At 42.8% G+C, this 15,824-nt stretch overlaps 1 protein-coding gene across 1 annotated transcript in view; it reads right to left on the bottom strand.

The window, feature by feature from the left end:
- Positions 1–10,148, bottom strand: part of mtap (methylthioadenosine phosphorylase) — a 293,107-nt gene extending 282,959 nt beyond the window's left edge. The window contains exon 1 of the mRNA XM_085984024.1: positions 10,127–10,148. The gene's annotated coding sequence lies outside the window, so the exon portion shown is untranslated. The remainder of the gene's footprint in view (positions 1–10,126) is intronic.
- Between the last annotated feature and the right edge of the window lie 5,676 nt (positions 10,149–15,824).

Here is a 15,824-nt window from a genome sequence, read left to right as displayed (position 1 = left end):
TGGCAGAGAATTCCACAGGTTCACCACTCTCTGGGTGAAGAAATTCCTCCTCATTTCAGTCCTAAATGGCTTACCCCTTATCCTTAGACTATGACCCCTGGTTCTTGACTCCCCGGCCATCATAAACATCCTTCCTGCATCTAGCCTGTCCGGACCTGACAGAATTTTATAGGTTTCGATGAGATCCCCTCTCAATCTTCTAAACTCCAGTGAGTATAAGCCCAATCGACACAATCTCTCCTCATACGTCATTCCTGCCATCCCAGGTATCAGCCTGGTGAATCTTCACTGCACTCCTTCCATGGCAAGAACATCCTTCCTCAGGTAAGGCGACCAAAACTGCACACAATACTCAAGGTGCGGTCTCACCAAGGCCCTGTACAACTGCAGCAAGACATCCTTGTTCCTGTACTCGAACCCTCTTGCTACGAAGGCCAACATACCATTTGCCTTCTTAACCGCCTGCTGCACCTGCATGCTTACCTTCAGCGACTGGTGCACAAGAACACCCAGGTCTCTTTGCACTTCCCCTTCTCCCAATCTATTGCCATTCAAATAATAATCTGCCTTTCTGTTTTTGCCACCAAAGTGGATAACCTCACATTGATCCACATTATAGTGCATTTGCCATGTTTCTGCCCAATCACCCAATCTGTCCAAATCATACTGGAGTTTCACGACATCCTCCTCGCAGCTTACCCTCCCACCCAGCTTTGTGTCATCTGCAAATTTGGAGATATTACATCCAATTACCTCATCCAGATCATTAATATATATCGTGAACAGCTTGGGTCCTAGGACCGATCCTTGCGGTACCCCACTAGTCACTGCCTGCCACTCGGAAAACGACCCGTTTATTCCAACTCTTTGCTTTCTGTCCGCCAACCAGTTCTCTATCCAAGTCAATACCTTGCCCCCAATCCCATGTGCCTTAATTTTGCACGCTAATCTCTTATGTGGGACCTTATCGAAAGCCTTCTGAAAGTCCAAATACACCACATCCACTGGTTCTCCCTTATCTATTTTACCAGTTACATCCTCAAAAAATTCCAGTAGATTAGTCAAGCATGATTTACCTTTTGTAAATCCATGTTGACATTGTCCGATCCTGGCACTGCTTACCAAGTGCTCTGCTATTACATCTTTTATAATAGATTCTAGCATTTTCCCCACTACCGATGTCAGGCTTACCGGTCTATAATTCCCCGCTTTTTCTCTACCACCTTTTTTGAATAGTGGGGTAACATTAGCTACCCTCCAATCCATGGATGCATGGCAGATGCAGTATAATGTGGATAAATGCGAGGTTATCCACTTTGGTGGCAAAAACAGAAAGGCAGATTATTATCTGAACGGCAATAGATTGGGAAAAGGGGAAGTGCAACGAGACCTGGGTGTCCTTGTGCACCAGTCACTGAAGGTAAGCATGCAGGTGCAACAGGTGGTTAAGAAGGCAAATGGTATGTTGGCCTTCATAGCGAGAGGATTCGAGTACAGGACCAAGGATGTCTTGCGGCAGTTGTACAGGGCCTTGGTGAGACCACACCTTGAGTATTGTGTGCAGTTTTGGTCACCTTATCTGAGGAAGGATGTTCTTGCCATGGAGGGAGTGCAGCGAAGATTCACCAGACTGATACCTGGGATGGCAGGAATGATGTATGAAGAGAGATTGGGTCGATTGGGCTTGTATTCGCTAGAGTTTAGAAGAATGAGAGGGGATCTCATTGAAATTTATAAAATTCTAACAGGACTAGACAGACTAGATGCAGGAAGGATGTTCCTGATGGCAGGGGAGTCCAGAACCAGGGGTCACAGTCTAAGGATAAGGGGTAAGCCATTTAGGACTGAGATGAGAAGGAATTTCTGCACCCAGTGAGTGGTGAACCTGTGGAATTCTCTACCACAGAAGGCAATTGAGGCCAATTCATTAAATATATTCAAGAAGGAGTTAGATATATTTCTTAAGGCTAAAGGGATCAAGGGATATGGGGAGAAAGCAGGGACAGGGTACTGAATTTGGATGATCAGCCATGATCTCATTAAAAGGCGGAACAGGCTCGAGGGGCCGAATGGCCTACTCCTCCTATCTTCTATGTTTCTATGTTATGGTGCATCTTAAAAGAGGAGAGAGTGGCGAAGCGGTTTAGGGAGGGAATTCCACAGCTAAGGGCCTAGACGGCTGGAGGCATGACCACCAATAGTGAAGCGATGAAAATCGGGCATGCGCAATAGTCAGAATTGGAGGAGTGCAGCAACCTCAGAGAGTTGTAGGGCTGGAAGAGGTTACAGAGATAAGGAGGGATGAAGCCATGAAGGGTTTTGAAAACAAGGATGAAAATTATATAATACAATATTTAAAATGATCAGAATTTACTTTTTTTGCAGTAACATTTGAGGTCTTTACAGTACTGACTGAGTAGCGAATGATGCTAGTGAGGAGGCACTGTTGTACTTCAAGCTCATTTTGGTGTGTGGCTTGGGGTCCAGACATGCAGCGTGTGACTTGCCAGCTTATGGATATCAGTGAGATTTTTAAGTCATTGAGAAAATTTGCTAGAACATTCACATCTCCTTAATCAGTAAAACTAGAACATTGGTACTGGTGGCTAATTACTTTCAACCTCAAATATCAAACTGAAACTGTAATCCCTTTCATTTATTGAGGGGTTTGACTCATTGATTTACACCACCGAGATAGCTATCACCAATGAGGTCCTGCGGTGTAAACCTAATTCACCCGTTGTATGGGTGTGCAGCTAGTCAATGACCAGCTCCATCGGGTCAGGGTAGTACAAACTAGGGGAGCTGGAGAAGTTAATGGAAGAAAAAATAGGGTAATTGTTAAAGACAGTTTGAGACTTTACCATGAAACCAGAGTATGAGCAGAGAGGAGTCATAATGTCAACTTTCTCTGACACTGAGGCATGACTAGGACCAGAAATCTGCTGAGCTAAAAGGTCCTAAAGATCAAGTATAAAAGAGATTTTGGCAGGAGAGATTCATGGTAAACCAATTGATAAACCCAACGGTGCATACTACGTTCATATAATTGATCCAGTTTTGCACCAGTTGAAAATATTGACTTAAATGATAATGACAGTACAGGTCCAATTATGCCTCTAATAAATTTAGGTGCCAATCCGGCCCACCTATGTTAAACAGCCTTGTACCAGAAAAGGATGTAATTGCGTACTGCCACTCATCTGCATACATGTCCTGAATAATACCCAATCAACATTCTTGCTGTGCTGATATAGTTCAGGAAATAAGGTTGGAATAATTTCCCTCAAAGGATTTGACCAATAAGGCATGACGCATCAATGATATTGGTCTTGTTATTTTGGAATGACTACAGCTATAGATAGAGTAAAATCTTTTGATAGACAGAAATAAAAAGAATCTCAAGTTGCAGCAAATGTTTGAAAGCTGTAGCTAACATATTGTTAATTATTTCCAAGGTGAATTGCCACCCTTATCATGACCAGCACTGATATGGGATACTCCAAATGTTAAGCCACAAAAGCAAAGTCTCACTAGTTAACAGTGAAATCATGGTAAATAATCCCATTGATGATTCTGCACCCTGGTTATGGAGAGGTCACTTTCTATTTATAGCTGAAGGTAAACTAATGTGTGGCGTTAGAAGAACTGGCCTTCCTTAGCAATATTCCTGTATATCACAATGGTCCAAAATGCACTTCAGGATATCTCCGATGTGTTCCTGAATTAACTGTTCTTAGCTTTTGATAAATAGCTGGAATTCCCAATGTAGGCATACACTAAAAGCATGTATCAAAGTCAATGAGTTAATGGAGGTAAAATTTAACTAATTGCTAGATTTCAGAATAAAAAGTAGTAGACTAAATTTTTCAGGAAATTCTGCAACAGTGTAGTACAATAATAGTGAACTTTACTCACTAAAGCAGAGTAACAAAGAAAGTTTTGGTAAATTCCTAATCTGTATTGCTGAAGGGGCAGATGCCTGAAAATCCTTGGAGTAACGGCCTATCCCTGGATCTCCATGGACCAGAGGGCTGAAGAAGAATTAGGCACCTATGGCAATTTTTTGCAATGCACATTCCCTCCCTCAGCATGATTGGAAGTGTCCGAGACCTTCCGGCTGCTGTTTCCAGCAACAACTTAAATTAGATATATGCTGCACTAAGGAAAGAGAGAGGTCCTGTGCCCCAAAATCCTAAATACAGGAAACTTTCGTTTATCCGGAGGTTAAATGTCCGGAAAGCTCTATCTACCGGCAAAATTCAGGAGTCGGTTCAGATAATTTTTTTTCTTTTCGTTGCTTCTTTTCTCCAGTCCTGGCTCTGCAAGCGTCTCTGTAGCTAAGCAACAGCTTCAGCTAGACGCTTGCAAGCTGCGCCGACTGTTCTGAAGCTGTTGCTAAGCAACAGGGTTTGTTGCTTCACACGGAGCTCTGAGCTCCGTATGTTTTAACATTAGCGCTGGTTTCTACGGCAGTTTTGATCTAACAGCACCAGCTCGGTCCCATCGGTGCTGGATACCAGAAAGTTTCCTGTATTATACAAATAGATATCTGTGCTGTTACTAATGTTTCTCTATTGTCACTCAGCTATGTTTCATATGCTTCCGTTTAGAGACAATCTAGTAGCATACATTTTGTACCAAACCCTCCCCAACATGACATTCCATTCTGATATCTGTTTAAAAACTGCGTTGAAAGCAGATTGCCCATTCATGATGTTACATGAGGGAGAGTCTATATAAAATTGTCTGCTTCCAGACATTTCAATTTCCACTCAACAGCTCAATATGACAAAAACGGGCAACTGAAAGACACAGGAAAGGGTGTAATTTAAGAACACTGAGTGATTGAGGAATAATTCAGTAATACATAACTCCCTTCAAAAGAGATATATACACCAGAACCGGGACTGTTGATAGTAGTAGAATTTGAATATTAGTCATCCTGCCACAAATTGTTAGAAATATGTGGGCAGGTAATAGGTGTGAGGGAGATTGATAGCATTCAAAGGGATCTAGACAAATTAACCATATGGATTAAGGATATTTGATTCAATAATTTAAACACATCTCGGGTCAACTGAGTTGTTACTACCGGTACTGTGAACTTTATCGACGCTGTGCAGTCACATTACACAAAATTTTGCACTAAAGTGCAGTCATTGTTGCAACTGCCAAAACGCACCTTCAGAGTGTAAGAATGGTGATGGAAAGCAGAGATGTTGCTGAATTGGATTTAGTCCAACCCACCCACTCCGCATAGAGCTGAGTACAGCATTTAGCCTGTAAGCCTTAAATCTGCCTGCAAAGTAGACAAAACGCTAAGTGACTCAAAAATTCTAATTAAGTAGGACATTTATTTTCTACCAAGATTCATGGGGAGTTATTACTTTAATAATGGCAAAGCAATGTTATATTGGTTGACTTGACCTTGAATGTCTTGTTGAACGTCCATCAAGATACAGCATAAAAGAGTATAGATTTTTGACAGAAAATCAGTTCATTGTAGAAAAAATATTGACTACGGCAGTAAGGATTGCATTAAGGTTTAAAAGAATACTCCCAGGAAAGGTTCATAAATATATTTGAAAACTTGCCCTGGTACCTGGCAGATGCTAAAGTTAAAAAAATTAAGTCGGCCCCAAGAGGCGCTCATGAGCACCAGGCACGTCACTGTGCCCAGTTACATACTCGCACCCATTTCCTTTGACCCCCCACACATGAACAAAAGTCAGCGCAGTCTTAAAATTGTGCTTTAAGACAAGTACGGATTTGATGTATAGAATTGTTGATTGATTGAATTCTCAGAGTTTAAAAAAAAACGCATAATTTTCAAATATTCCATTAGTTGATCTTTCAGAAAGACTTCTAAGGCAAAATTTCCCTTTTGAATAGCGCCCAATGTTTGGGTGTTATTGTGAACAGGGGGGGGGGGCAAATAAGTTAAGCAGGAATCCATTATAACAGGTCTCTGCCTATTTTAACGTGCGTTCCAATTTTCCAGCACCACTTCCACCAAATGTCAGAAACCCCTGCCCAAATAAGAGCAGGTGTATTTAAATAGGACGCTAATGATGTGAGGTCTTGCATCCCATTTTCCATCATTCGTGCTTCATTTATATTTGACATTAATAATGTCTAAACAAAGCAGATGCCCAGTGTTGCTCGGCACTAGTTAAAGGAAAAATTGAATTTAAGAGATCACAACAGGCAATTTTAAAAATCACCTAAATTACACCATTTTTCCCACTGTTTTACCTGCTCTGTTCTTCTGCCACTCTTTCTCTCCATCCCCAGCTCTTCTCCTCTCCACCCCCAACCCAGTATTTTGAACATTCTTTGTTCTCTCTTTCCCTTTCTAGCCTTGTTCAGATCAGCCATGATCTCATTGAATGGTGGAGCAGGCTCAAGAAGCTGAATGGCCTACTCCTGTTCCTATGTTCCACTGCTCCAAATTTTCAAAATTCCTTTGTCCTCGGTCACACTTTCCTGCTCCCAAACTGCCACGGCACATTTCATTCATTACACGCAGCCTATGGTAATCTTGCATGTATAGTCCCATTCCCAGTTCCTTCTACATACAGAGTTCTAGCTCCCCACCCAAAGCCATGCTTCTCCACCATGAGAAACTGTCACATTTCTCACGCTATTTGATAAACAGCTTCAAGCATTCTAATATTCGGCAAGCTCCCCATCAGGGGTGCTGTCCCAGGAGCCTGCACTGCAGCTGGTTTCTTTTGACTTCTGATTGTCTAATTAACCTCAGGATCCAGCTCAAAGCAATTAATCTCTAATTGACCTGAGACAGGCATAAAAATTTGTCCTTGTGGCCGTAAAGGAGAACACAAGTTACACAGTTGCACCTTAGCAGAATAATACACTGCACATTACATGATCCAATGCATAAAAACAGATTTATAATTGGAATATACAGGACCTGAAAAGACCATTGCAGTACATCACTAGTCCCGGTATCACTGTCTATACTGTATTCTCCTAGCTACGCAGTCCATGATCCTGTTTGGTCTCTCTACCTCTGCCACACTGTTCTGATGACTTCAGCGATCTATCCACCAGTGCTCCCCTATTCTTCTCCTGTGTTGTGTCATGTAGAATGATACTAAAACAGCTTATCTGGTCATTATCACATTGGTGTTTGTGGGACCTTTGCTGTGTGCAGATTGGCTGCCACGTTTCCTACATTACAACAGTGACTATACTTCAAAAAAAAACTTTGTTGGCTGTAAAGCGCTTTGGGTCGTGAAAGGCGCTGTATAAATGCAAGACTTTATTTACTATTTATCTAATATTGCCATTGTTTATTATCCTTTCTCAGTCTCATGATTTTGTATTTGCTACTCATCAGCCCAGCACCTCATTTTATCCAGGTACCGGTTACAGACACGACAAAGGCACACCCAACCCAGTCGACCCTGCAAAGTCCTCCTCACCAACATCTGGGGACTTGTGCCAAAATTGGGAGAGCTGTCCCACAGACTAGTCAAGCAACAGCCTGAATATAGTCATACTCACAAAATCATACCTTTAAGCCAATGTCCCAAATTCCTCCATCACCATCCCTGGATATGTCCTGTCCCATAGGCAGGACAGACCAACCAGAGGTGGCGGCACAGTGGTATACAGTCAGGAAGGAGTGGCTCTGGGAGTCCTCAACATTGCCTCCGGACCCCATGATGTCTCATGGCTTCAGGTCAAGCATGGGCAAGGAAACCTCCTGCTGATTACCACCTACCGCCCTCCCTCAGCTGATTAATCAGTACTCCTCCATGTAGAACACCACTTGGAAGAAGCACTGAGAGTAGCAAAAGCACAGAATGTACTCTGGGTGGGAGATTTCAATGTCCATCACCAAGAGTGGCTCGGTAGCACCACTACTGACCGAGCTGGCCAAGTCCTGAAGGACATAGCTGCCAGTCTGGGCCTGTGACAGGTGGTGAGAGAACCAACACGAGGGAAAAAACGACTTGACCTCGTCCCCACCAATCTACCTGTCGCAGATGCATCTGTCCATGACAGTATTGGTAGCAGTGACCACCCACCACACAGTCATTGTGGAAACGAAGTCCCGTCTTCACACTGAGGACACCATTCATCGTGTTGTGTGGCATGAACACCATGCTAAATGGGATAGATTTAGAACTGATCTAACAGCTCAAAACTGGGCATCCATGAGGTGCTATGGGCCATCAGCAGCAGCAGCAGAATTGTATTCTACCACAAACTGTAACCTCATAGCCCAGCATATCCCTCACTCTACCATTACCATCAAGCCAGGGAACCAACCCTGGTTCAATAAGGAGTGTAGAAGAAAATGACAGGAGCAGCACCAGGCGTACCTAAAAATGAGGTGCCAACCTGGGGAAGCTGCAACACAGGACTACATGCATGCTAAAAAGCAGAAGCAGCATGCTATAGACGGGGCTAAATGATCCCACAATCAACAGTGCAGATCAAAGCTCTGCAGTCCTGCCACATCCAGTCGTGAATGGTGATGGACCATTAAACAACTAACAGGAGGAGGAGGCGCCATGAATATCCCCATCCTCAATGATGGTGGAGCCCAGCATGTGAGAGCAAAAGACAAGGCTGAAGCGTTTGCAACCATCTTCAGCCAGAAGTGCTGAGTGGATGATCCATATCGGCTTCCTCCTGAGGTCCCCACCATCACAGAAGCCAGTCTTCAGCCAATCCGATTCACTCCACGTGATATCAAGAAATGGCTGAGCGCACTGGATGCAGCAAAGGCTGTGGGCCCCAACAACATCCCGGCTGTCGTGCTGAAGACTTCTGCTCCAGAACTAGCCGCGCCTCTAGCCAAGCTGTTCCAGTACAGCTACAACACTGGCATCTATCTGACAATGTGGAAAACTGCCCAGGTATGTCCTGTCCACAAAAAGCAGGACAAATCCAATCCGACCAATTACCGCCCCATCAGTCTACTCTCAATCATCAGCAAAGTAATGGAAAGTGTCATCGACAGTGCTATCAAGCAGCACTAACTCACCAATAACCTGCTCACTGATGCCCAGTTTGGGTTCAGCCAAGACCACTCAGCTCCCGACCTCATTACAACCTTGATCCAAACATGGACAAAGGAGCTGAATTCTAGAGGTGAGGTAAGGGTGACTGCCCTTGACATCGAGGCAGCATTTGACCAAGTGTGGCATCAAGGAGCCCTATTAAAACTGAAGCCAATAGGAATCGGGGGGGGGGGGGTGGAAATGCTCCACTGGCTGGAGTCATACCTAGCAGAAAGGATGGTGGTTGTGGTGGCTGAAGGTCAATCATCACAGCCCCAGGACATCGCTGCAGGAGTTCCTCAGGGCAGTGTCCTAGGCCCAACCATCTTCAGCTGCTTCATCAATGACCTTCCCTCCAACATAAGGTCATAAATGGGGATGTTCACTGTTGACTGCACAGTGTCCAGTACCATTCACAACTTCTCAGATAATGAAGCAGTCCATGCCCGCATGCAACAAGACCTGGACGACATTCAGGCTTGGGCTGATAAGTGGCAGGTAACATTCACAGCACACAAGTGCCAGGCAATGACTATCTCCAACAAGCGAGAGTCTAACCACTTCCCCTTGACATTCAACGGCATTACCATCGCCAAATCTCTCACCATCAACATCCTGGGGGTCACCATTAAACAAAAACTTAACTGGACCAGCCACATAAATACTGTGGCAACAAGAGCAGGTCAGAGGCTAGGTATTCTGCGGCAAGTGTCTCACCTCCTGACTCCCCAAAGCCTTTCCACCATCTACAAGGCACAAGTAAGGAGTGTGATGGAATACTCTCCACTTGCCTGGATGAGTGCAGCCCCAACAACACTGAAGAAGCTCAACACCATCCAGGACAAAGCAGCCCGCTTGATTGGCACCCCATCCACCACCTTAAACATTCACTCCCTCCACCACTGGTGTACCGTGGCTGCAGTGTGTACCATCTACAAGATGCATTGCAGCAACTCGCCAAGGCTCCTTCGGCAGCACCTCCCAAACCCGTTTTGACACTTTTTTTAAATGTCTAGTTTGTGTTTATATTGGCACTGGAACAAAGAAACTACTACCTCCTGATTATCAAAATGACATACACTCACCCAGTCCAGTTGCTACCTGTATACCCTGAATCAGCAAGCTTCTGATACTCAACTGAAGCGCACAGTTTAAAAAAAAAGTTGAGTTCTGTTTAAAGAGAGCAGGATGAAAAGTGTAATGATTGGCATTGCTATGCAACAAAATATCCATTGTATGCGAAGACGACACCAGCAAATGTTAGCTTCATTAACCCTGTCCCACACACAACTTTTGGAGCCTTTCATTGTTTTCAGTTGTAATCAGAACTTCCAGATCCTCCTTTTACCAAATTAGTCTTTTGTGTTCCAAGTTAGCTTTAAACAAATTCCCATATACTGTACTATTAAAAGCTAAATACATCCAAAAACATTGAAGCACTTGCAATTGTTCTAGTTTCTAAATAGTACACAAGTATTGCCAATTTTGTGCTTCATAACTAGTTGTTATTGTTTTATGGCTGTACTACAACACCTGCAAATTAAATATAACATTGAACATAACAAAATAGAATTTTTATCCAGTGAGTTGACAACACAAAAGGCGAGAAGGAACTGTGTGTGGTTGTGTGTGTATATGGGTGTGTGTGTTGTGTGTGTATACACAAGGAAATGCTCAGGCTTCAGGTAAGAATATAACACTCTGGCTAAAAATTAATTCAAAAGGTTTTCTCCTGTCTTCTGGTGAATGTTTTCCCTCAGAGCAGCAGGTAGCATTGGTCACCTCTGGTTTCTTGCTGTTCTCCAGCATTGGCAGCCATTTGAAATAGTGGAGGCAGACAAATCACACCAAACTGGAAGTGTTTGAATAAATGTTTTAAACATTTTCTCACCATAATCATCAAGCTGCGTTATTTCGCACCCAGCAAGTGAACATAGAGAACAGCAATTATGCGTAGACTCATTTAATTTGATCAGTACAACTTGTCTTTATGTAATAATACAAAATAATGAACATGCTATGCTTCCCTGCATCAGTGGGTCATTTTTGCTTGACTTAAACCAAGTAACTATCTACTCTCCTGCATTCTAAGCATCTTGCAGCCTTTCCTGGACCCGTTTTCTGTTTTAAAAAAAAACCTGACCAACTTCTTGTTATCTCCAAGTGCTCCCCATCCAAGAGGACAGCCTATGCCAGATACACCCTGTTGAGTATCCCAAGATCAGAGATTTTCCAACACAATATCTATTGATTACCAAGACAGGCTAACCAATTGTTTCATCATTTACAGTTTCTAAGGAAACAACATTGATGCTTAGCCTAAGCATTTTAACCATCTTTCATCTCGATGAAACATGACTGCCTATTTTCACCTCCGTAACATCGCCCGTCTCCGCCCCTGCCTCAGCTCATCTGCTGAAACACTCATCCATGCCTTTGTTACCTCTAGACTTGACTACTCCAACACACTCCTGGCCGGTCTCCCACGTTCTACCCTATGTAAACTTGAGGTCATCCAAAACTCTGCTGCCCATGTCCTAACTCGCACCAAGCCCCATTCGCCCATCTCCCCTGTGCTTGCTGACCTACATTGGCTCCCGGTTAAGCAACGCCTCGATTTCAAAATTCTCATCCTTGTTTTCAAATCCCTCTGTTGTGGAAGAAACCACTCGGAGTCACGGGTAGGCTGTGACATGAGAGAAACTTTATTACAAGCATGCAGGGGAGAGCCTTCAGCGTACCGAAGTCTCTCAAATTTACAATGGTCGTGGCAGTTTATTTATACATAATCAACCATTAATTACCAGTTACGTAGGCTTTGGCAGATGCTTCGTGCTATCTCAACTGTCCCGGACCCAAGGTCCTTACTTCTGCCTTTCTGCAGTTTTGTTTATCTTATCCAGTCACCATTATCTTTGTTCATTGTTCCTGATTCAAGGTTTCGTGAAGAAACTTTATTTCAACTACTGCTACTGAGGGAAGTAGATGTAATATCTCCAAGTTTGCAGACGACACAAAGCTGGGTGGGCGTGTGTGCTGTGAGGAGGATGCAGAGAAACTCCAGTATGATTTGGACAGGTTTGGACTGATTTGAACTGATTAGGTAGATGCATGGCAGATGCAGTATAATGTGGATAAATGTGAGGTTATCCACTTTGGTGGCAGAAACAGGAAGGCACATTATTATCTGAACAGCAATAGATTGGGAAAAGGGGAAGTGCAATGAGACCTGGGTGTCCTTGTGCACCAGTCGCTGAAGGTAAGCATGCAAGTGCAGCAGGCGGTTAAGAAGGCAAATGGTATGTTGGCCTTCATAGCGAGAGGATTCGAGTACAGGACCAAGGATGTCTTGCTGCAGTTGTACAGGGCCTTGGTGAGACCACACCTTGAGTATTGTGTGCAGTTTTGGTCGCCTTATCTGAGGAAGGATGTTCTTGCCATGGAGGGAGTGCAGCGAAGATTCACCAGACTGATACCTGGGATGGCAGGAATGACGTATGAAGAGAGATTGGGTCGATTAGGCTTATATTCGCTAGAGTTTAGAAGAATGAGAGGGGATCTCATTGAAACTTATAAAATTCTAACAGGACTAGACAGACTAGATGCAGGAAGGATGTTCCCGATGGTGAGGGAGTCCAGAACCAGGGGTCAGAGTCTAAGGATAAGGGGTAAGCCATTTAGGACTGAGATGAGGAGGAATTTCTTCACCCAGAGAGTGGTGAACCTGTGGAATTCTCTACCACAGAAGGCAATTGAGGCCAATTCATTAAATATATTCAAGAAGGAGTTAGATATATTTCTTAAGGCTAAAGGGATCAAGGGATATGGGGAGAAAGCAGGGACAGGGTACTGAATTTGGATGATCAGCCATGATCTCATTAAATAGCGGAACAGGCTCGAGGGGCCGAATGGCCTACTCCTGCTCCTATCTTCTATGTTTCTAGGTTAAATGCTGACACTACGCTTTGGTCTGCTTTTGGTCAAGCATCCCATCATGCCTTGCAGTTACAGTAACATTTTAATAGCATAGCTTCTAACGCAACTATAATATACATGAAAAGGTTATCCAAACCTACAGGTTACCCTATCAGTCAGGAGGACATCCACCCAATTCTTACCCGTGCTTGCAGTCGCTTTTGCTATAGCCGTTTTCAGGGTTCTATTCATACGTTCCACCATTCCGGAACTCTGAGGGTGGGAAGGTATGTGGAATCTCTGCTTTACCCCCAATAACTGACACACTGTCTTCATGACCCAACCCGCAAAGTGGGTCACCTGGTCTGAATCTATTTGTAGGGGGACCTCCCACCGGGGTATCACCTCCTCTGCCAAGATTCTTGCAGCTGTATTGGCGGTGCAATTTTGTGTTGGGAAGGCCTCTACCGCTAGTTCACACTGATGTTCTTCTCCTTTACCGGTTAATATGCCACCCTGCAGGGTTTAATCCACTGTTTTAACGATCTGTATGGACTTATCCTTTGGGATAAGTACCACTTCCCACGCTGCTCTTCGGCTATCTGATACTGCTCTTAACCTTCCAGTATTAAGTAGGATATTGTTTGTGGTTTGTGGGTTTCCCCCTTGATCATGACGGGTGTCATATCGACCCTCCCGCAATCCTGTTTGTGTCTAGCCCATACCTCTGGAAATTGTGAACACACAAACCCAAAGACACCCTCAGCCGTCCATTCCAAATTCCATGGAACTCTTCACTTAAACTTCAATTTCAGTTCCTCTAACAGGTACCAGTGCATTAATTAGATAGTTTCTCGGTGGAGTATGTGTCAATGCAGGGACACAAATGCCTCCAAGTGAAAGCTATCAATTTACTATTCATAACTACACTTTTCTGACTTTCACTAGAAAGCTAGGAAAATTCTCAATTGGTGGTGTAATTTTCCTGTTTTTATCTTACACCCTCGACCGCTTCCTCTGTCTATTTTACACCTCCCGCTAATTACCATTCATATCTCATTCATGAGCCCTGGAGGAACTTTACTGTCCAGTACAATATTTAAGATAGAAAACATAGTTCAAACATTCTCACTTGGTCCAAGTTATTAACACTTTTTATTTATCATTATTTTAGAGGATCTTTTATTTTCCCAAAAGTAACCCAATATTTATTGCCTGAGTCCATTTATCATTTCAAAATTATCCCCAAATCCAAACAGCAGTATTGTTGAACTGACAGGTTTTGTCAGTGTTCAATTTTATTTCAATCAATTTATCTTATCAATTCCAATTTCAGAAACAAGTGATTCCCAGGCTGGGTGGTTTACATGGTGTTTTAACATTAGAGACAGAAGTGCTACAATTAGTATACAAGGTAACTTTCATATAACAAAAGAAAGCAGAGAATCCATTGTGGTTCTGTTTAAGAGCCCAAGGGGTTAATTTATCAAATGTTACCTTTTCTTCTGTCACAGTGGGGAAATATTAACTTAAAATTAAGACACTTAAATTTAATAATGTCCAATATCTTTAAATTTCATTCAGCAATACTAAAGTTGTTGCTTGATGAACTTAAACAGCTGTCAGTGGAAAGGGTTAACTCCTTTGTAGGATTTTTAAAAAGGCAGAGCGAAACATTGGCAGGCACACGCAATTGCGTCACTTCATGTAAATTTATAAAATAAAAAAAAACTTTCCCGAACAAAAAAGACTTTCACACTTTAACTAAACACGAACAGAAGAGATAAAACAAAACAAAATAGCACATGCTTGCAGAAAACGGTACATTACATCATATTTCTTATTGTCCTTTCTTCAGATGCCTTTCCAAATGACTGTAAAAGCATGGAATACAACTGGAGAAAAATTAGTTTTTCACATTTAAACAAATTGCTTTGGAAGATTTCACCATAGCAGCTGCGACTCCAAGGTTAAATCTTAGACTGAAACTTAATATTTTGTTAAACAAACTTTGTGTTTATCTCAGTTTTTCCACACCAGCTTAACTTAAATTGTAATTTGAAGTTTTGTTTCAATTCTGGGTGCACAATCTTATTCGCACATTCTTAAAACTTCCAAAATCCAAGACAAGACAAAAGGGTTAAATGCTATTTTTTAACACAGAAGTGGGTGGAGCTAAAACACACAACAGACATTTTTCTTTTTTTTAAGGACAGACTTTCAGACAAAAGGAATACTGTAACTTCTTAAACCTCCATAGTCAGGAAAACTTTCACACTTTAACACACACTTTCACACAAACTAAAATTCCAGCATTTTGTAAGGTTCCTTTCACTCAGTAATCTTGTGTTTTATTTGTCTCAGCACAGACGTTGATAACTTCCATGTTGGTAAAACTTTAGGTTTCTTTTTTTTTCCCCCTTTTTTTTCTTTAAATTGGCGTCTCAGCAGCTTTCCCTGGCTTTCCAAATTCCTGTTTTTTTTCTTCCTTTGCTGAGTTTTCAGATTGATTAGCCTGCAAATTAGATCTTTTTTTAGGATGGTTATCTGACACCTGGCTTCCTCAAGATTCTGCAGTGCGGAGCCTGCCTGAACCAGGTTTACACTCTGCTGCTACATGATCGCAGCAGATGAGGTAATTCGACACTGCAGAAGCTCAATCTGACTTTGTTGTCCTAACATTTTATCATCCTGCATAAGGATAACATCATCATCTCGTTCCTATTCTGCTGCCTCTCTTTCTAAATCATCCCAATCAACCTCCTCACTATCATTCCTTCCACTATGCACTGACCTTGCCTTCATTACGGCGGCACACTTGACACCTACCTTTTTTAACTGTTCCACTAACTCCTCTTTTTCCTTCTC

This window comes from Somniosus microcephalus, chromosome 1 (assembly GCF_052327205.1).
Source record: "Somniosus microcephalus isolate GS21.2 chromosome 1, FLI_Smic_1.0, whole genome shotgun sequence".
In the NCBI taxonomy this organism is placed as follows: Eukaryota; Metazoa; Chordata; class Chondrichthyes; order Squaliformes; family Somniosidae; genus Somniosus; species Somniosus microcephalus.
Note: the sequence above shows the minus strand (reverse complement) of the source record. Positions and strands in the feature narration are given on the sequence as shown.